This window comes from Bubalus bubalis, chromosome 24 (genome assembly GCF_019923935.1).
Source record: "Bubalus bubalis isolate 160015118507 breed Murrah chromosome 24, NDDB_SH_1, whole genome shotgun sequence".
Taxonomy (NCBI): domain Eukaryota; kingdom Metazoa; phylum Chordata; class Mammalia; order Artiodactyla; family Bovidae; genus Bubalus; species Bubalus bubalis.
Window position 1 is genome coordinate 31,557,579 of NC_059180.1, and position 20,763 is coordinate 31,578,341.

The following is a 20,763-nucleotide window of genomic DNA, read 5'->3' on the forward strand; positions in this document are numbered from 1 at the left end:
CCCCTAGACAAGACAGTATCAGGGATGGCTTCCCTTTCCTCTCTTGTTATCTGTTTTGCCATAGAGATGGGTCATAACTAGAACACACTGTATTATCAGGGCTTAGAATATCTTCTTGAAATGTCCATCACTAGGGGAATGATTAAGCCAAATAAGATCTCCAGCAGATCTTCCTAACCCAAGGATCAAATCCGCATCTCCTGCATCAGCAGGCAACTCTTTACCACTGAGTCACCAGGGAAGCCAAATACAGTAAACGCATACCAGTTAATAAAATGGGAATTTCCTTTGGCGGTGGCAGTGGTGGTGGTGTTTAGTCTCTAAGTCATGTCCAACTCTGAGACCCCATGGACTGTGGCCCGCCAGGCTCCTCTGTCCATGGGATTTCCCAGACAAGAGTACTGGAGTGCATTGCCATTTCCTTCTCCCGGGGATCTTCCTAGCCCAAGGATTGAACCTGCGTCTCCTGCATCAGCAGGCAGATTCTTTACCACTGAGCCACCAGGGAAGACCGAATTTCCTTTCAGATCAGATCAGATCAGTCGCTCAGTCGTGTCCGACTCTTTGTGACCCCACGAATCACAGCACACCAGGCCTCCCTGGTGTGAACTCCTGGAGTTCACTGAGACTCACGTCCATGGAGTCAGTGGTGCCATCCAGCCATCTCATCCTCTGTCGTCCCCTTCTCCTCCTGCCCCCAATCCCTCCCAGCATCAGAGTCTTTTCCAATGAGTCAACTCTTCCCATGAGGTGGCCAAAGTACTGGAGTTTCAGCTTTAGCATCATTCCTTCCAAAGAAATCCCAGGGCTGATCTCCTTCAGAATGGACTGGTTGGATCTCCTTGCAGTCCAAAGGACTCTCAAGAGTCTTCTCCAACACCACAGTTCAACAGCATCAATTCTTCAGCGCTCAGCCTTCTTCACAGTCCAACTCTCACAGCCATACATGACCACAGGAAAAACCATAGCCTTGACTAGACGAACCTTTGTTGGCAAAGTAATGTCTCTGCTTTTGAATATGCTATCTAGGTTGGTTATAACTTTCCTTCCAAGGAATAAGCGTCGTTTAATTTCATGGCTGCAGTCACCATCTGCAGTGATTTTGGAGCCCAAAAAAATAAAGTCTGACACTGTTTCCCCATCTATTTCCCATGAAGTGATGGGACCAGATGCCATTATCTTCGTTTTCTGAATGTTGAGCTTTAAGCCAACTTTTTCACTCTCCACTTTCACTTTCATCAAGAGGCTTCTTAGTTCCTCTTCACTTTCTGCCATAAGGGTGGTGTCATCTGCATATCTGAGGTTATTGATATTTCTCCCCGCAATCTTGATTCCAGCTTGTGTTTCTTCCAGTTCAGCGTTTCTCATGATGTACTCTGCATATAAGTTAAATAAGCAGGGTGACAATATATAGCCTTGACGAACTCCTTTTCCTATTTGGAACCAGTCTGTTGTTCCATGTCCAGTTCTAACTGTTGCTTCCTGACCTGCATACAGATTTCTCAAGAGGCAGATCAGGTGGTCTGGTATTCCCATCTCTTTCAGAATTTTCCACAGTTTATTGTGATCCACACAGTCAAAGGCTTTGGCATAGTCAATAAAGCAGAAATAGATGTTTTTCTGGAACTCTCTTGCTTTTTCCATGATCCAGCGGATGTGGGCAATTTGATCTCTGGTTCCTCTGCCTTTTCTAAAACCAGCTTGAACATCAGGAAGTTCACGGTTCACATGTTGCTGAAGCCTGGCTTGGAGAATTTTGAGCATTACTTTACTAGCGTGTGAGATGAGTGCAATTGTGCGGTAGTTTGAGCATTCTTTGGCATTGCCTTTCTTTGGGATTGGAATGAAAACTGACCTTTTCCAGTCCTGTGGCCACTGCTGAGTTTTCCAAATTTGCTGGCATATTGAGTGCAGCACTTTCACAGCATCATCTTTCAGGATTTGGAATAGCTCAACTGGAATTCCATCACCTCCACTAGCTTTGTTCGTAGTGATGCTTTCTAAGGCTCACTTGACTTCACATTCCAGGATGTCTGGCTCTAGGTCAGTGAGCACACCATCATGATTATCTGGGTCGTGAAGATCTTTTTTGTACAGTTCTTCTGTGTATTCTTGCCATCTCTTCTTAATATCTTCTGCTTCTGTTAGGTCCATACCATTTCTGTTCTTTATCGAGCCCATCTTTGCATGAAATGTTCCTTTGGTATCTCTGATTTCCTTTAATGATCTCCAATTACCCAACCAGCTGGACTAATCAATACTCACCAGTCTGTAAGATCAACCATGTGGGGCCCACAGCAAGAGTGGGAGGAGACACTGAACTACCACACAGAGGTGAACGTTTGTTCCCATTTGTTGAACTGCATGTTTATTCCGAAAGTCAGTTGTCTGGGTTTCCAGACCTATTTACATCTGTACTCATTCTTATGTAAATATCACATAAACCAGTAAAAATGTGAAAAATAAAAAGAGTTAGCGTGTATTTGAAAACTAATTTGAACACTTTGGAAAGACTTGATAATAGCACATCTATTTTTTTTAATAAGCATGATCTTTTGTTTGCTTGTTTTCAACTGCACCAGGTCTTAGTTGCAGCATGAGGGATCTCGCTCCCTGACCAGGGACTGAACTCGGGCCCTCTGCATTGGGAGCACAGAGTCTTAACCACTGGATCACCAAGGAAGTCCCAAAGCACGTCAATTTTTACTTAGGTAAATATTGTCTCTTGGTAGAAATACATTCTTGAGTTTTTCTATTTTTATACATTTTTAATTTCTGTCAACGTTGTGGGATATTTTGTAAGCCCCATGAACTCAAACCTCTCAGGCTGAGTAGAAATAAGTATACTATCCAAACTATCCACAAAAATACCTAAAAGCATTAGACGTTTTTAAAAAGCAACTTGCTAGATATTTTCTTTGACACATTTAACGTCACATTAAACATTAAACACATTTAATGTTTAATTAATGGATCCCTTCATAGAATAAAGAAAATTACAATGATAATTGTCACTGTGTAACAAAAAGTACATCCTACCTGAAAATTACTTTTCAGAAAATTCATTGTGGTGAAATCAACATTGAGATTTATGATGGCAGAGGTTTCCCTATTATGCCAATTTGTTTTTAACTTTTTTATTTTGTTTTTGGTTTTATTTATTTATTTTTGGTTTTGGTTACACTGTACAGCTTGCAGGATCTTGGTTCCCTGACCAGGGATTGAACCCAGGTCCTTGGCAATGAAAGAGCCAAATCCTAGCTACTGGACCACCAGGAAATTCCCTGAACTTTGTTTTGACAAAATTTCATACTTACAGAAATGCTGGCATTTACACTTGCTCTGTAATTCTACCTCTCTTTAGAGGTATGCTCTCTCTTTGTCGTTGTTCAGTCACTAAGTCGTGCCCAACTCTTTGAGACCCCATGGACTGCAGGACACCAGGCTTTCCTGTCCTTCACTATCTATGGGAGTTTGCTCAAATTCATGTCCAATGAGTCAGTGATGCTATCTAACCATCTCCTCTGTCGCCCTCTTCTCCTTTTGCCTTCAATCTTTCCCAGCATGAGGGTCTCTCTTTATATATACATAATTTTGTCATTTTTATGAATGATTTAGGAATCAACTTGCAGACATGATATTTCTTCACCCTTAAATATGTCGGTGTGTATTCCCTAAAAACAAAGACATTCTATCATACAGGTACAGTACGATTGTTAAAACCAGGAAATTAATATTGATGATAATGAACATGGATACTATCATCTAAGACCTTATTCAGATTTCACCAATTTCCCATGAATAGCAAAAGAAAACAGCTTTTTTCCCTGGTCTAGAATCCAATCCAGGAACAAAGCAATTCTCCTTGACTCTGGAACTCTTCCTCTGTCTTTGCCTTTCACTGTTTGGGCATTTCTCAAAGAGCACAGGCCCTTAGGACACCCCTAGTGGTCCAGTGGTTAAGACACCACGCTTCCACTGCAGGGGACCCGGGTTCAATCCATGGTCAGGGAACTAATATCCCATATGCAGGGCGATATGCACAAAAAATAGAGAAAACTAATAAAAATAAATTTTAAAAGTTTATTCTTGGAAACTCCTTGGTTAGGATTCCTTCCTCTCACTGCTGAGTGTTAGTCACTCAGTCGTGTCCGACTCCTTGCGACCTCATGGACTGCAACCTGCCAGGCTCCTCTGTCCATGGAATTTTCCAGGCAAGAATACTGGAGTGGGCAGCCTTTCCCTTCTCCAGGGAATCTTCCTGACCCAGGGATCGAACTCAAGTCTCCTGCATTGAAGGCTGATTCTTTACCATTTGAGCCACCAGGGAAGCCTCTCACTGCTGAGGGCCTGGGTTCAATCCTTGGTTGGGGAACTAAGATCCGACAAGCTGCATGGCCAAAAGATAAATGAAAAAAAAAAAAAAAACGTGCACAGGCCCAGGGATTTCCTGGTGGCTCAGTGGTAAAGAATTCACTTGCCAATGCAAGAGACATGGGTTTGATCCCTGGGCTGGGAAGATCCCACATGCCTGGGAGCAACTAAGTCCATGCTCCACAACTACTGAGCCTGTGCTCTGCAACAAGAGAAGCCATTGCAGTGAGAAGCCCGTGTACTACCACTAGAGAGTGGCCCCTGCCTACCACAGAGAAAAGTCCAACCGGCAAAGAAGACCCAGCACAGCCATCAATAAACAAATACATAATTTTTAAAAGAGCACAGGCCTATTCTTTTTTTAGAATGTCCCTTGATTGGAGTTCATTGCATTTTTTCCCCCTGATGCACACGTGGTCAGAACACCACAGATGTGATATTGGTCCCTCTCAGTGCTTTGTGTCAAAGGCACAGGATGTATATTTGACACACTGCTGGTGATGTCCATTTGGATTACTGGTTAAGATGGTCTCAGCCAGGTTTCTCCATTCTAAATTATTACTTTTTAACCGTCCTGATTTATAAATATCGTACTCTGATTTATTTTGAAACTATGCAAATATCCAGTTTCTTGTCAATCTTTCATCTACTAATTTTAGCATCCATTGAAGATTTTTGCCTGAAACACTTCTCACTGCGGTGGCTGCCAGATGGTGACTTTCTAATTCCATCATTCCTTGTACATGTGCGAGTTGGCATTGTTCGGTAAGGAACGGCTTTTCCTTCTTTCCCGGTCAGTCATTCATTCATTTGTTAATATCATTATGGACAGATGGTGAACCAGGGGTCCAGGCACCTTCCCTCTGACTCCATCACCTCTAGTATGTGGCCTCCAAAAGCACCACAGAAAGGAAAGAAAGACTATATAGAGGAATCCACAAGGGGCATTAGGGCAAGGTCTGCAAGTGACCTATCACATTGCGATGATACATCGTCTGTGTCAACTTGACTGGGCCACAGGGTGCACAGATATTGGTCAAATATTATTCTGCCTCTGTCTATAAAGATGTTTCTGAATGAGGTGAGCATCTGAGTTGGTAGACTAGGGAAAGCAGATGGCCCTTGCCAGTGTGGGTGGGCCTCATCTAATTCACTGAAGACCTGAATAGAACAATAAGGCTCAAAAATCCACCCTCTGTGCCCAACTGTCTTGGAGCTGGGATATCAGCCTTCAGACTTGGACTAGAACCAAACCATTGGCTTTCTGGGTGTCCAGCTGGCTGACTACAAATCTTGGGACTTCTCAGCCTCTGTGATCAATTCCTTATAATAAATCCCTCTATATATACCCTACTGGTTCTGTCCCTCTGGAGAACCCTAATACATACATTTAAATATTTTACTTATCTTTGGTCAATCCCTGGTACATGGCCCCCACCCTAACTGCAGGGGCGTCTTCTTGGGCGGAAAAGAATAGAATAGAATTGGTGAGCTTTGAGCCACTCTTTGCCACTGTATGTCTTTCTTATGGTTCTGATTTTCAATGAAGTATCGTGCGTGCTCAGTCATGTCCAACTCTTTGCAGACCCATAGACTTTAACCTGCCAGGCTCCTCTGTCTATGGAATTTCCCACTCGGGGTTTGAACTGGAGTCTCCTGTGTTGGCAGGCGGAACTTTACCATTAACGCCACATGGGAAGCCAAGTATCCAACAGAGAACGCCAATTGTTTCAGTTAAGAGGGTTTCTATGATCTACTCAGCCATTAAAATAAGAGGGAAATTATTCACACCAATGGGGAGATACTGTCAAAACACAAGGCTAAGTGGGAAAAAGGAATAATATAGAACAACAGTCTAATAAGATCTCTCACAGAAAAACTACACATAATACCCATGTATCTTTCCTCAGAAATCTACTGGAGAGGGTAATAAATAAACACACCAAGAAAGAGGAAGATACCCAGGCAAGAGGAAACCCAGCTTAAAAGAAAGGAGAAGCAATCCCACGGTGATGGAAAGAAAGTTCCCAGGGTAACATCTGTACATGGAGCTTAGAGAGAAGATAGTCCCAAACGGACCAGGTCAAAAGGCTCCTGGAGAGTCACTCCAGGGTAAGGCTGATGGAAAACCTAATGCATATAGCAGTGGGGACGATCTGGAGAGAGAGCTTACAGCTTAATTAGTGGCGAGAATATAGAACGTGACACACATGGGGAAACTTAGCCATTACTAATGTCAAGAAAACAAAGAAAAAACAGACCCCTGAACTCCATGGTATTCAACATGGCTCAGCTGTGAAAGGCACATCCATGTTTATAATAATGCAAATATTGATCTAACCAAGATTTTGGTACCATGATGAGAGGAGCACAGAAGGGGGTTGAGCGATTGCTGGCGATAGCCTAAAACTGAAGTCTAAAGCCTCTTCCACCCTGGGAAGTCAAAAGACAATGTCTGAAGCTGAAAACATCTGAAGTAGACATCTAAGCACATTATTGAGAGTTAGAGAGGGATCAGGAACAAGTTGGACGTGTTCACTTTAGGGCACCGTGAACAGAGAGCTAGAAACAGGGCTGGCTGGGCCTGCTGTTCTCCTGCAGAACTTGTTTAATGATTGGAGCCTTCAACTAGGAGCATGTATAGCTTAGAATTTTTTTTTAATGTGAATTAGAAGCCATGTACAAACTCGGTTTCTCCATGCATATGTGTTTACAAATGCACAGAAAATATCTGGAAGGAGATGCATGGAAATGGTAACAACGATGGCTATTGAACTTGGAATGAGGAACTAGGGTCACAAGTGGAGGGGGGAGGGGAGAGTAAGAGGGTCAAGCGACACTATCATTTCATCCGTACTATTTTCTTTCTTTCCTTCTTTATTTGGCTGCTCTGGGTCTTGCTTACAGCACGTGTGATCATCAAGCTTCGTTTTGGCATACAGGATGTTTAGTTGCAGTATGTGGGCTCTTTTAACTGCGGGATGTGGGATCTAGTTTCCTGACCAGGGCTTGAACCTGGGCCCCCTGCATTGGGAGCATGGGGCCTTACCCACTGGACCACCACGAAAGTTCCTGTCTGTACTGTTTTCATTGTCTACAACATGAAAGTATGTGTGTGTAAGCAAAGACCATTTTAGGAGATTTAACTTTTTAACAAAATAAGACAAAGGCCCATTTAGTCAAAGCTATGGTTTTTCTAGTAGTCACGTATGGATGTGAGAGTTGGACTATAAAGAAAGCTGAGTACCAAAGAATTGATGCTTTTGAACTGTGGTGTTGGAGAAGACTTTTGAGAGTCCCTTGGACTGCAAGGAGATCTAACCAGTCAATCCTAAAAGAAATCAGTCCTGAATGTTCATTGGAAAGACTGATGCTGAAGCTGAAACTCCAATCCTTTGGCCACCTGATGTGAAGAACCAACTCACTGGAAAAGACCCTGACGCTGGGAAAGTTTGAAGGCGGGAGGAGAAGGGGACGACAGAGTATGAGATGGTTGGATGGCATCACCGAGGCAACGAACATGAGTTTGAGCAGGCTCTGGGAGTTGGTGATGAACAGGGAAGCCTGGCGTGCTGCAGTCCAAAGACTGCAAAGGGTTGCAAAGAGTCGGACATGACTGAGCAACTGAACTGAACTGAACTGAATAAAATAAGACAGTGGAGAGAGTTCTCCTTTCCTACTGGGCACAGGCCCAAGTCATGGTTCAATTTTCCATGGCCTGGTACGCTCCCAGGAGACAGTAGAATCTCCGGTCTTCTCGTCAAACAGTCTTTACCTCCTCTCAGTGATTCTAGGAAACCAAGGATCCGCAATGACTGAGATGGGTCCAGAAATAGATGCATCACAAGGCAGAAAGGTCATTAAACACACCACACACACACACACACACACATGAGGGTGCCCTCCCAGTCTACTATACTTTGCCCAAAAGCCTCTCTGTCTCGCCTACTAACTTTTTAAGATTTTTTTTCTTTTGATGTGGACCATTTTATAAAGTCTTTATTGAATTTGGTACAATATTACTTCTGTTTTATGTTTGGATTTGGGGGGCCACGAGGTATGTGGGATCTTAACTCCCGGACCCGAAATCGAAACCTACACCTCCTGCAATGGAAGGTAAAGTCTTTACCACTGGACCACCAGGGAAGTCTCTCGCCTATTAACTTTTAAGAGAATTTCTAATTTTAATAAGTAGTAAATAATAATACTAGCAAGCCATATTCATATTTCTGTTTTCAATCATTTACTATCTTCCCTGCTGGCACTATTTTTAAAACTTGCCAAATCAAACAAAGCAGCCTGAGAAGAGCATCTGACCACATTACAGAACTGTTCAATTCTACAGAAAGTCTGACTTTTTGAAAGAAAGCTTTTTTAAAAAAAGAGAGGTTCTCACCAATTTAGCCTTTCAAATCAACAAGAACTTCCAATCTTATTAAAATTGCTAGTGCTTTAGTGAACGCTCTGGGTCGACAGGAAGGTAGATGCAATATTTAAATTCATTTCACTTATGGGCCTTTTTTAAGCTTCTCTTCACCTGGGCTTGATTCCCCAAATCCAATATGCTATAATAAAATTATGAATATATGAATAATTTGCACACATTAAATTTTGGAATTGCTCTCACATGTGTTACCCTGTATTTTAAATGATTTCTCTTGGGAAATTTCCTGATTAAGAGGTTTTAGAAATAGAGAGCATCAATTCTGAGCCATGATTAAAATCAGTTCCTTTATTCCCACATTTAAGATTATGTCTATGATACAAATGATATAATTTTAATATAAATATGAGCCTACTTTAAGTTTTTCACTTAATGTGTTTTCATTGTGTGTTTAATGATATGCAAACTCATGCTTTCAAAATAGATGTCTTCTCCAAACTTTAACAGGCCAAAAGGCCAAACTCTGCTTTTTAATCACTTTGTTGGGCAAGCCAATTTTGAATGCATGATTTTTAAAATGTTTTTCTCCATCTTAACAAAGGACTCATTTTATATAGCCTCAGGTCTCTAGCCTCAGTCCCACACAAATGCTGACCTAATGGTGAAAGTCAGTATTCACAGGGCCCCTGTGATGTGCTGGGCATTGTGCTCTGTGAGAATCAACTGATTCTCAGCTAATCTTCACATCAAGTTGGTGGGAGGTAGGTGCAATTATTACTCCCATTCCACAGATGAGGAAACTGAAGCTGAGAGTTTATGGCGCATACCCCAGGTCCAATGCAAGAGATGCAGATTCAATCCCTGGGTCAGGAAGATCCACTGGAGCAGGACATGGCAACCCACTCCAGTATTTTTGCCTGGAAAATTCCATGGACAGAAGAACCTGGTGGGCTACAGTCCATGGGGTCACAAAGAGTTGGACACAACTGAACACACACATCCTCATACATACCCACACACCCAACGTCCAACAGCTAATATAGACAGTGGGGAAAGAATAAAGGGTTTACAATGGGGAAGTGAGAAGATCAGATTTGTGTTAAAAAGAAGAGAAAAAGTTAAACTGCAAGGTGACAAGATGGAAGGCTCCTGCAAAAATTCAGAGGGAGAGGGTTTCTCTGATGGTGCAATAGCTAAGAGACAAGGGGTCAATCCCTCTTCAGGGAGGATCCCACATGCCCTGGAGCCACAACTGCTAAGCCCGAGAGCTGAAACTACTGAAGCCTGAGCTCCCTGGAGCTTGTGCTCCCCAAAAAGGGAAGCAACTGCAGTGAGAAGCCCACTTGCTACAGCTAGAGAAAGCCCGGGCACAGCAAGGAAAATACACCCAGCTGCCCAAAAAAAAAACTCAGAGGGAGATGACGACCTAAAGTGAGAGTGAAGAACACGATACAAGGCAATGAACACAAGACAAGCTACAGTTGATAAGATGTTATGGCTGAATACGTGAGAGATTTGATTCATCTAAAAATACGTGGTGAGTTCTTTCTGTGTTCAACCCGCAGCTAGGCACTAGGGATACAAGAGAGAATAAACAAATAAGAGTCTTGTCAATTGGAAGAAAAGCCATAAGCAAGTAAGCAAACAAAATAATTAACCAACTGTGTTTGTTTCCTAGGTAACAACTTTCACAACTGGGTGGCTTGAAACAACAGACATATATTATCTCCTGGTTCCGGAGGCCAGCAGTCTGAAATCAAGGTGTTGGTAGGCTTGGTTCTTCTGGAGGCTCTAGAACCTTCCTCACTCCTTCCAGCTTCTGGACACTGCCAGCAATCCTTGGCATTCCTTGGCTCCAATGTTTGCCTCTATCAGATGCCTCAGATGTATTCTCCCAGGTGTCTGTCCATGTGCAAATTTCCCTCTCCTTATAAGAAGGGAAAATTTCTACCATGTTGACGTTCCATAGTTCCCCTGGTGGCTCAGAGTCTTGATGAGGTGGGCAGAGAAGACCACAGCCCCAGCATCCCAACTTAGGCAAAGTACTCCACTCTGCATGGATGTACAGATCTGTCTATTCAGAGTGACAGGAGAACATTCCAAAGCCCCCACGTGGCCCATTGCTGAACTGAGAGGTCCCCCTCTCGTCTCTAGCTATAATTCTGACTCCGTATTGGATGTTTCTTTTACTTTACGCTTTGTCTTCCATTGCTTTTGCTGCAGTTCAGTCAGTTCAGTTCAGTTGCTCAGTCGTGTCTGACTCTTTGTGACCCCATGGACTGCAGCATGCCAGGCCACCCTGTCCATCACCAACTCCCAGAGTTTACTCAAACCCATGTCCATTGAGTTGGTGATGCCATCCAGCCATCTCATCCTCTGTCGTCCGCAAGTGAATCACAAAAGGGATATTGCCCATAAGATTAAATCATACATAATGGCCCACCTCTGAGAACCCTGGCTCCCATGTAATGAATGTTAAGCTAAAATACCTTTGTTGCCTTATAGAAAACCTCCTGACCAGACCCACATGTGAATGACTATAAGGAGGAAGAAATTAAGACATCTCTTTCAGAATCTGACCAGAATCAGGACTTTACCTCCTCCACTTTGTATAAAAGAAGCCTGAATTCTAACTCAGGAAAGATGGTTCTTTGGGACACTTGTTCAGTCGTTAAGGCATGTCCAACTCTCTGTGACACTAGTCAACCATCCTTCAGTTTTCTGGCTTTCTGAATAAGCTGCTATTCCTTGCCCCAACAACTCATCTCTCAATTTACTGTCCTGTCACGTGGCAAGCAATAGGAGCTTGCACTCAGTAACACAGATAGTAGCCCAAAGAGGTCAGAAGCCATTACTTATAAGCACACTTTCCCTCTGGAAGCCTCATCTGGCAATCACTTATACCCAGAAAAGTGTCATTAGCCACTGTTCATGCCACCCCCAACCTGACCTTACTGCCCTTAGTTTCTCCAGGTTGGGCCTCAGAGTGGGATTTGATTGGACAGCCTCTCTGCTAGGACCTCTACCTGCTTTGTTTTTAAAAAATGAATCAAAGGACTTCCCTGGTGGTCCAGTGGTTCAGAATCTGCCTTCCAGTGCAGGGGACGTGGGTTTGATCCCTGGTCGAGGAACTAAAACCCGACATGCTGGGGGAAACCAAGCCCTTCAGCCACAGCTAAGCACCCCAAAGTGCCACAACTAAGACCTGACGCAGCCAAATAAACAAAAATAAAATGAATTTTAAAAATGAATCAAAAGGTTGAGGACCTTAGGGTCAAAATTCCAGCTTAAGGACCTGGATTCAAAACTCCAGTACCAGGACCTGCTCAAGCTATATAAATTTCATTGAGTCCCCTGGTCTCTCAGAGCTTCTTGGGTAAAATCAGAATAATGAAATGCCTGTCTGCAGGGCACTGGAGGCTTTAGTGAGCTAGGTGGGAAGGCCCCGCCACCACGGTGCCAGCACTGGGTCAGGTCATTCGTGCGGAGACAGCCAGGCAGCCAGCAGCTGCTATGGATACTGCTGCACCCCTATTGATTCTCTGCTTCCCAAATTCTGAGAGCTAGCAGCTGTCTTGGCAATAACTGGTGCTGTGTAAATGAGGAAGCGGGCCTGGCTGACAGTGTCCACCCCAACCCCCTCAATGCCCAGTACCCCCAGGGTGAAGCCAGCTAAGGAAGGAGACTGGAGGCCTGTCAGAAGCAGGAGGAGTTTTCAGAATATGGCCTGGAGGGTCCTGGGTAGGCTCTGGGCAACGCCCCAAGGCTCCGGGGCTCAGCCATGGAACAGACAGAGCCCTCCACCAGCCAGAGTCAGTGCCCACAAAGTCAAGACTGCATGGGAGAAGTGCCCGTCCACCTGGGTATTTTTCAAGGAAGCCACATCCAAATGCGAAAGGGCAGAGGAAAGATTCCTGCATGACTCATGGACCAATGGCAATTTCCTGCCTGCCTCTGGAATGAATACAAAATAAGTGAAAACGTACAGTTGAAGCAAAGCTTTTGGGTCTGTGGGGATTCTGCAGTGAACCAAAGAGGCTTGGGGCTAGCTGAGTCATCTATGTGGGTGAACATTTTGTCCTGTCTGCAAAACAAGAGCAGAGCTCCAGAGAAGGGGCATGCCAGTGGGATTCAATGTTCACCCCCCAGCAGGCTCCAGGAGGAAGACTCTAAACAGCATCGTGGTAGCTTTCCATTGCCACTACCTAGAAGAACTGGGGGGAGAGATGGTGAATTTCTCATCCAAAGATAGCATCTCTCTATATCCTTTGATCTTTATAGATGAAATGATTTCCTTCAAAATAATACAGAGCAAGTGAAAAAGGGTGGGAGAATAGATTAGACTCACCTCTCTGAGTGGATGGGCCACTGGGACATGGGGCATTTTTTTTTTAACTACTAAATAATTGTTGTTTTTAAATAATAAAAAGAAGGGCTTCCCTGGTGGTCCAGTGACTAAGTCTGAGTGCTCCCAATGCAAGGGGCTTAGGTTCAATCCCTGGTCAGGAAACTAGATCCCACAGGCCACAACTAAAACTAAAGGCCCTGCATACTGCACCTAAGACCCAGTGCAACCAAAAAAAAAAAAGTTAAATAAATAAATACAAGATTTTAAAAATATAATATCCAAGGCCCAATATGTATCAAAAGGCTTTTTATGGTCCATATTCTTTCATCAGGGCTTCCCTGGTAGCTCAGCTGGCTAAGAATCTGCCTGTAATGCAGGAAATCTCGGTTCAATTCCTGGGTCAGGAAGATCCCCTGGCAAAGGGAATAGGCTACCCACACAGTATTCACGCCTGGAGAATCCCCGTGGACAGAGGAGCCTGGCGGACTACAGTCCATGCAGTCACAAAGAATTGGACATGACTGAGCGACTAAGCACAGCACAGCACTTTCTTTCACCAAGCAGTTCCACTTTTAGGAATTTAGCATAAAGAGATGCACTGCAGATTAGTAGAAAGATCTGTGTCATTTATAACAGCCAACCAAGATGTCTAGCAAAAAGAGACTGCTTAAAATTATTTATGGGATACTAAGCAGCTGTTTCTTTAAAAAGGATGATAAGAAAATAAATAATTAACTAAGAAAAAATATCTGTACTTTAAGTTACAAAAGGATAGTTTCTCTGACACGTGAAAAGCTCCTGCAGATCAACAGTTCCAAAAAAAAAAAACCAAAAAGGAAAAGAATATGAAAAGGTGTGTGTGTATGTATATATATTTGCACAGTTAAGCAAAGATCACAATTTGTGACATATCCTATTGGGAATGAAAAGTAGTACAGCTTCTGTGAAGGGAATTGAACAGTATTCATAGATATTATAATACCTGTATCTATAGCAATATAGATTGACCCAGCAACGCCAGTTACAGCAATTTATTCAACACACATAAAACAAAGGATGAACAAGCTTTTTCACTACAGCACTGTTTGCGATAGGAAAAGACTGGAAACAACCTCAATGTCTAATAGTAGGAGATTAATCAAATATATTGAATGAAATTAACAGAAGAGGCATAAACAGGGACCAAAAGGGACCATGAGAACATGAACACCTGGCCCATTCACAATCCTAACTGGACCCTGAGATTCCACAGGGAATGAATTTGGGTTGAAGCCAGTCTTTTCTAAACTCCAAGGGGTGGAGCGGCTCCAAATAGCATCTTGTTTGCTAAGTCCCTTAAGACGTGTCCGACTGTGTATGACCCTATGAACTGTAGCATACCAGGCCCCTCTGTCCATGGGATTTCTCTAGGCAAGAATATTGGAGTGGGTTACCATGCCCTTCTCCAGGGGATCTTCACTAGCATCTCCACTAGCACCACCTGGGAAGCCCAAATAGCATCTTGCTGTTGCTGCTGCTAAGTCACATCAGTCATGTCCGATTCTGTGCGACCCCATAGACGGCAGCCCATCAGGCTCCCGTCCCTGCGATTCTCCAGGCAAGAATACTGGAGTGGGTTGCCATTTCCTTCTCCAAAAGAGTATCTTGGGGACATGCAAACCCTGAAGTCGATTTTTATATTCTAACCTGGAAAGATGGCCACGAGACACTATTAAGCTGGGGTGGGGGGTGGTGAGTTACAGAATATATAAATACATATAGTATATATACATATACTATGTATATGTAGATCATGTAGATCATAGTATATATACATATACTATATGTATATATATAGTATTAATGCATGATCTCATTTCCATCTAAAATTTAAATATTATGTATCGTGTTAGTATACACATAGGAAAAAACTGGAAGAGTATACACCAAGCCATGAAAGCAGTTAAGTGCCTACCACGTGCTAAGTGCTGAGAACTTGCAGACAAATGAGGAATCAGAATGTCAATTCCATGAAGGAATAGAGACTGGCTGTTTTGTTCTCTGTTTCAGCTCCAGTGTCTGGCACTTAATATGCACGGAATGGAAGGAATCAAGAGAGAGAGGGAGGAAAGATGGAAGGGAAGAAAAGAAGAAAAGAAAGGAGGGAAGAAGGAAGGGAGGGAAGAAGGGAGGAAAGGAAAGAGTTCCCCACTCCCCCATTGCCCACAGTTGCTCACAGCCTAGTATAGACACAGGTGTGAGATGATCAGACAGGGCAGAGCAGAGAACTCTGGGAGAATAGGACTCTGAGCTGGTAGGGCCTTTGCATAAACTGTCTGTTATCCATATATAGTGCATATGTGCCTGGTCACTTCTGTCTTTGTGACCCCATAGACTGTAGCTCGCCAGGCTTCTCTGTCCATGGGATTCTCCAGGCAAGAATACTGAGGTGGGTTGCCATGCCTTCCTCCAGGGGATCTTCCCGACCCAGGGATCGAACCCACATCTCTTATGTCTCCTGCATTACAAGCAGATTCTTTATCTGCTGAGCTATCAGGGAAACCTCATCCATCACCTCCCCCTTTCAACAACAGAGAAATCAGTTGTAAAGTCACAGGCACAGAGCCCCTTTTAGCTTATCCAGCTGCTGGGAGCCTCTTCTTAGGGGCAAGCTTGGTTCTGTAAATGAGAACCAGATTATCCAAACTGCTCTGGGGCCGGGGTGCTGGTAATGAATGCCTCCAAACTGGATTTTAGAGAGCCAGAAACTCTTGGGAAATGAGGCATTTTGTCAGTTGCTCAGAGACTGGGCTCAGACGACTCAAAGGTGACACCTAATGTCACTATGGGGAACTACACAGGAATCCTAAATAGTGGTTCTGGGAAAAGGGAGCCTCCCTGGATCCTTGTCTTTCATCCTTTTCCAGTTAGCTCTGTGAGGTTCTCGAAGAAGCCATGCTAAACAGGGAGAGCTTGCCAGGATTGTACGAAAAGATCCTCCGATTCAAAAACCTGCCCAAAGTGAAATGAACACATCCTTGGCCATGGGATGCTATAGTTTTTCTCTGTCCAAATAAGCTGGTGATGATTTCATGAATAAGTACTTCTCTGATTCCTTTCTTTATTTTTCCAGTAAAATTCACATTACTATCAAATCAGAACACATAATTCAAGAAGCTGTCAGATTATCTAAAAAGAATGACCGCAAAAAATGTCACAAATAAGACCTTTTATTTGTCACCATGAAAAGTCTGAATTAAAAAAAAAAAAAAAAATTACTGGAGAGGTGGCTCATGTCCAGCAGTTTGTTCAGCTTTACTACCTGTCTCATGCCCGGTAGCTTATCCAGAACTGCTGCCTTCACCGGGTAGCTCAATGAGTTTTTCTAATTCAAATTTGGGCTTCTTCAGCATTTTTACTTTTCTAACAGATACATCATGGAGTGGAAAGGCTGGCAAGAATTTTCTATGTTTTTTCCAATGCTGTCTGGAATCAATGTATTTTTTAAATTATTTATTTATGCATGGTAGTTTTGGCTGTGCTGGGTCTTCATTGCCACACTCAGGCTTTCTCTAGTTGTGGCGAGCGGGGGCTACTCTTCATTGCAGCATGTGGAGTTTCTCATTGTGGAGGCTTCTCGTTGCGGAGCACAGGCTCTAGGCGCACGGGCTTCCGGAGCTGCAGCACATGGGCTCAGCAGTTGCGGCTTATGGGACTCCAGAGTGCAGGCTCAGTAGTTGTGGGACATGAGCTTAATTGCCCTGTGACATGTGGGATCTTCCTTGACCAGGGATTGAACTGGTGCCCCTGCATTGGCAGGCAGATTCTTGGCCACTGCACCAAAAAGGAAGCCCTGGAATCAATTTATTGACCACCTTTTTCAAGTCATTTATCTGCACCTCTCAGGCCATGATTTCCATCCACCTCTTGCAGGTCTTGTGGACCTTTTGGTGCTGGGCATAGGAGCCTTCCAAATCTGATTGTTGCATTTTTTAGTAAAACCCACACAGAACAGATGAAGCAAATAACCATCGATAATCTTGACATCAACATGAGCTTCAATCATGGTCTGCCATTTTTTTAACCATGGAGCATATTTTGTCAATGATGAGATCCAGGCCATGGAAATTAGGCAGTTTTTGCGCTGAACATCCTCAGTAATGAGTTTGAATTTTCTCAATGCAACTTTATCATCCTACAGACCAACAAGGGTCACTTCCAAAACACAACCCTTGAGGCCATCAGATATGATTTTGGTTCCTTGAGGTCTCATGACAAATGTTTTTCCAATATTTCTTACACTGAATGCAGCTGGTGCTTTCACATCATACCAATCTTTCTTAAAAAATGGGTCGACCGCTTTCATCTGGGGCTCCCTTTTTACCACCTTTCATGAGGCTCTTGTTCTTGTCGACTGCCATGGTGCTGCTCAGAGAGCCAAAAGACTGATTCTTTTCTGACAGTATTTGCTTAATGACAATTGCACTTGAATAGCAGGAACCAAAAACCTTTCTGGAGACTAACATTTGAGGCGGGGCCTTCAGTTAGTTACTGGTTGGGGCATAGACTTGGATTACTGGGATATTGAATGGTTTGCCTTGGAAATGAACAGAGATCATTCTGTCGTTTTTGAGATTGCATCCAAGTACTGCATTTCGGACTCTTTTGTTGACCATGATGGCCACTCCATTTCTTCTGAGGGATTCCTGCCCACAGTAGTAGATATAATGGTCATCTGAGTTAAATTCACCCATTCCAGTCCATTTCAGCTCGCTGATTCCTAGAATGTCGACATTCAGTCTTGCCATCTCTCATTTGACCACTTCCAATTTGCCTTGATTCATGGACCTGACATTCCAGGTTCCTATGCAATATTGCTCTTTACAGCATCGGACCTTGCTTCTATCACCAGTCACATCCACAGCTGGGTATTCTTTTTGCTTTGGCTCCATCCCTTCACTCTTTCTGGCGTTATTTTTCCACTGATCTCCAGTAGCATATTGGGCACCTACTGACCTGGGGAGTTTCTCTTTCAGTATCCTATCCTTTTGCCTTTTCATACTGTTCATGGGGTTCTCAAGGCAAGAATACTGAAGTGCCTTGCCATTCCCTTCTCCAGTGGACCACATTCTGTCAGATCTCTCCACCATGACCCACCCGTCTTGGGTTGCCCCACGGGCATGGCTTAGTTTCACTGAGTTAGACAAGGCTGTGCTCCTAGTGTGATTAGATTAACTAGTTTTCTGTGAGTATGATTTCAGTGTGTTTGCCCTCTGATGCCCTCTTGCAACACCTACCATCTTACTTGGGTTTCTCTTACCTTGGGCGTGGGGTATCTCTTCACGGCTGCTCCAGCAAAGTGCAGCCGCTGCTCCTTACCTTGAAGAAGCTGAAGTTGAACGGTTCTATGAAGACCTACAAGACCTTTTAGAACTAACACCCAAAAAAGATGTTCTTTTCATTATAGGGGACTGGAATGCAAAAGTAGGAAGTCAAGAAACACCTGGAGTAACAGGCAAATTTGGCCTTGGAATACGGAATGAAGCAGGGCAAAGACTAATAGAGTTTTGCCAAGAAAAGGCACTGGTCATAGCAAACACCCTCTTCCAACAACACAAGAGAAGACTCTATACATGGACATCACCAGATGGTCAACACCGAAATCAGACTGATTATATTCTTTGCAGCCAAAGATGGAGAAGCTCTGTACAGTCAGCAAAAACAAGACCAGGAGCTGACTGTGGCTCAGACCATGAACTCCTTATTGCCAAATTCAGACTTAAATTGAAAAAGTAGGGTAAACCACTAGACCATTCAGGTATGACCTAAATCAAATCCCTTATGATTATACAGTGAAAGTGAGAAATAGATTTAAGGGCCTAGATCTGATAGATAGACTGCCTGATGAACTATGGAATGAGGTTCATGACATTGTACAGGAGACAGGGATCAAGACCATTCCCATAGAAAAGAAATGCAAAAAAGCAAAATGGCTGTCTGGGGAGGCCTTACAAATAGCTGTGAAAAGAAGAGAAGCAAAAAGCAAAGGAGAAAAGGAAAGATATAAACATCTGAATGCAGAGTTCCAAAGAATAGCAAGAAGAGATAAGAAAGCCTTCTTCAGTGATCAATGCAAAGAAATAGAGGAAAACAACAGAATGGGAAAGACTAGGGATCTCTTCAAGAAAATCAGAGATACCAAAGGAACATTTCATGCAAAGATGAGCTCGATAGAGGACAGAAATGGTATGGACCTAACAGAAGCAGAAGATGTGAAGAAGAGATGGCAAGAATACACAGAAGAACTGTACAAAAAAGATCTTCACGACCCAGATAATCATGATGGTGTGCTCACTGACCTAGAGCCAGACATCCTGGAATGTGAAGTCAAGTGGGCCTTAGAAAGCATCACTACGAACAAAGCTAGTGGAGGTGATGGAATTCCAGTTGAGCTATTCCAAATCCTGAAAGACGATGCTGTGAAAGTGCTGCACTCAATATGCCAGCAAATTTGGAAAACTCAGCAGTGGCCACAGGACTGGAAAAGGTCAGTTTTCATTCCAATCCCAAAGAAAGGCAATGCCAAAGAATGCTCAAACTACCGCACAATTGCACTCATCTCACACGCTAGTAAAGTAATGCTCAAAATTCTCCAAGCCAGGCTTCAGCAACATGTGAACCGTGAACTTCCTGTTGTTCAAGCTGGTTTTAGAAAAGGCAGAGGAACCAGAGATCAAATTGCCCACATCCGCTGGATCATGGAAAAAGCAAGAGAGTTCCAGAAAAACATCTATTTCTGCTTTATTGACTGTGCCAAAGCCTTTGACTGTGTGGATCACAATAAACTGTGGAAAATTCTGAAAGAGATGGAAATACCAGACCACCTGATCTGCCTCTTGAGAAATCTGTATGCAGGTCAGGAAGCAACAGTTAGAACTGGACATGGAACAACAGACTGGTTCCAAATAGGAAAAGGAGTTCGTCAAGGCTGTATATTGTCACCCTGCTTATTTAACTTACATGCAGAGTACATCATGAGAAACGCTGGACTGGAAGAAACACAAGCTGGAATCAAGATTGCCGGGAGAAATATCAATAACCTCAGATATGCAGATGACACCACCCTTATGGCAGAAAGTGAAGAGGAACTCAAAAGCCTCTTGACGAAAGTGAAAGTGGAGAGTGAAAAAGTTGGCTTAAAGCTCAATATTCAGAAAACAAAAATCATGGCATCCAGTCCCATCACTTCATGGGAAATAGATGGGGAAACAGTGGAAACAGTGTCAGACTTTATTTTTCTGGGCTCCAAAATCACTACAGATGGTGACTGCAGCCATGAAATTAAAAGACGCTTACTCCTTGGAAGGAAAATTATGACCAACCTAGAGGGCATATTCGAAAGCAGAGACATTACTTTGCCAACAAAGGTCCGTCTAATCAAGGCTATGGTTTTTCCAGTGGTCATGTATGGATGTGAGAGTTGGACTGTGAAGAAGGCTGAGAGCAGAAGAATTGATTCTTTTGAACTGTGGTATTGGAGAAGACTCTTGAGAGTCCCTTGGACTGCAAGGAGATCCAACCAGTCCATTCTGAAGGAGATCAGCCCTGGGATTTCTTTGGAAGGAATGATGCTAAAGCTGAAACTCCAGTACTTTGGCCACCTCGTGCGAAGAGTTGA

At 43.4% G+C, this 20,763-nt stretch overlaps 1 protein-coding gene and 1 pseudogene across 1 annotated transcript in view; both read right to left on the reverse strand.

Moving 5' to 3' along the window:
- Positions 1-20,763, reverse strand: part of TNFRSF17 (TNF receptor superfamily member 17) — a 138,091-nt gene that overhangs the window by 21,572 nt on the left and 95,756 nt on the right. The gene's annotated exons all lie outside the window — the stretch shown is intronic.
- LOC102402237 lies at positions 16,797-17,636 on the reverse strand (annotated as a pseudogene).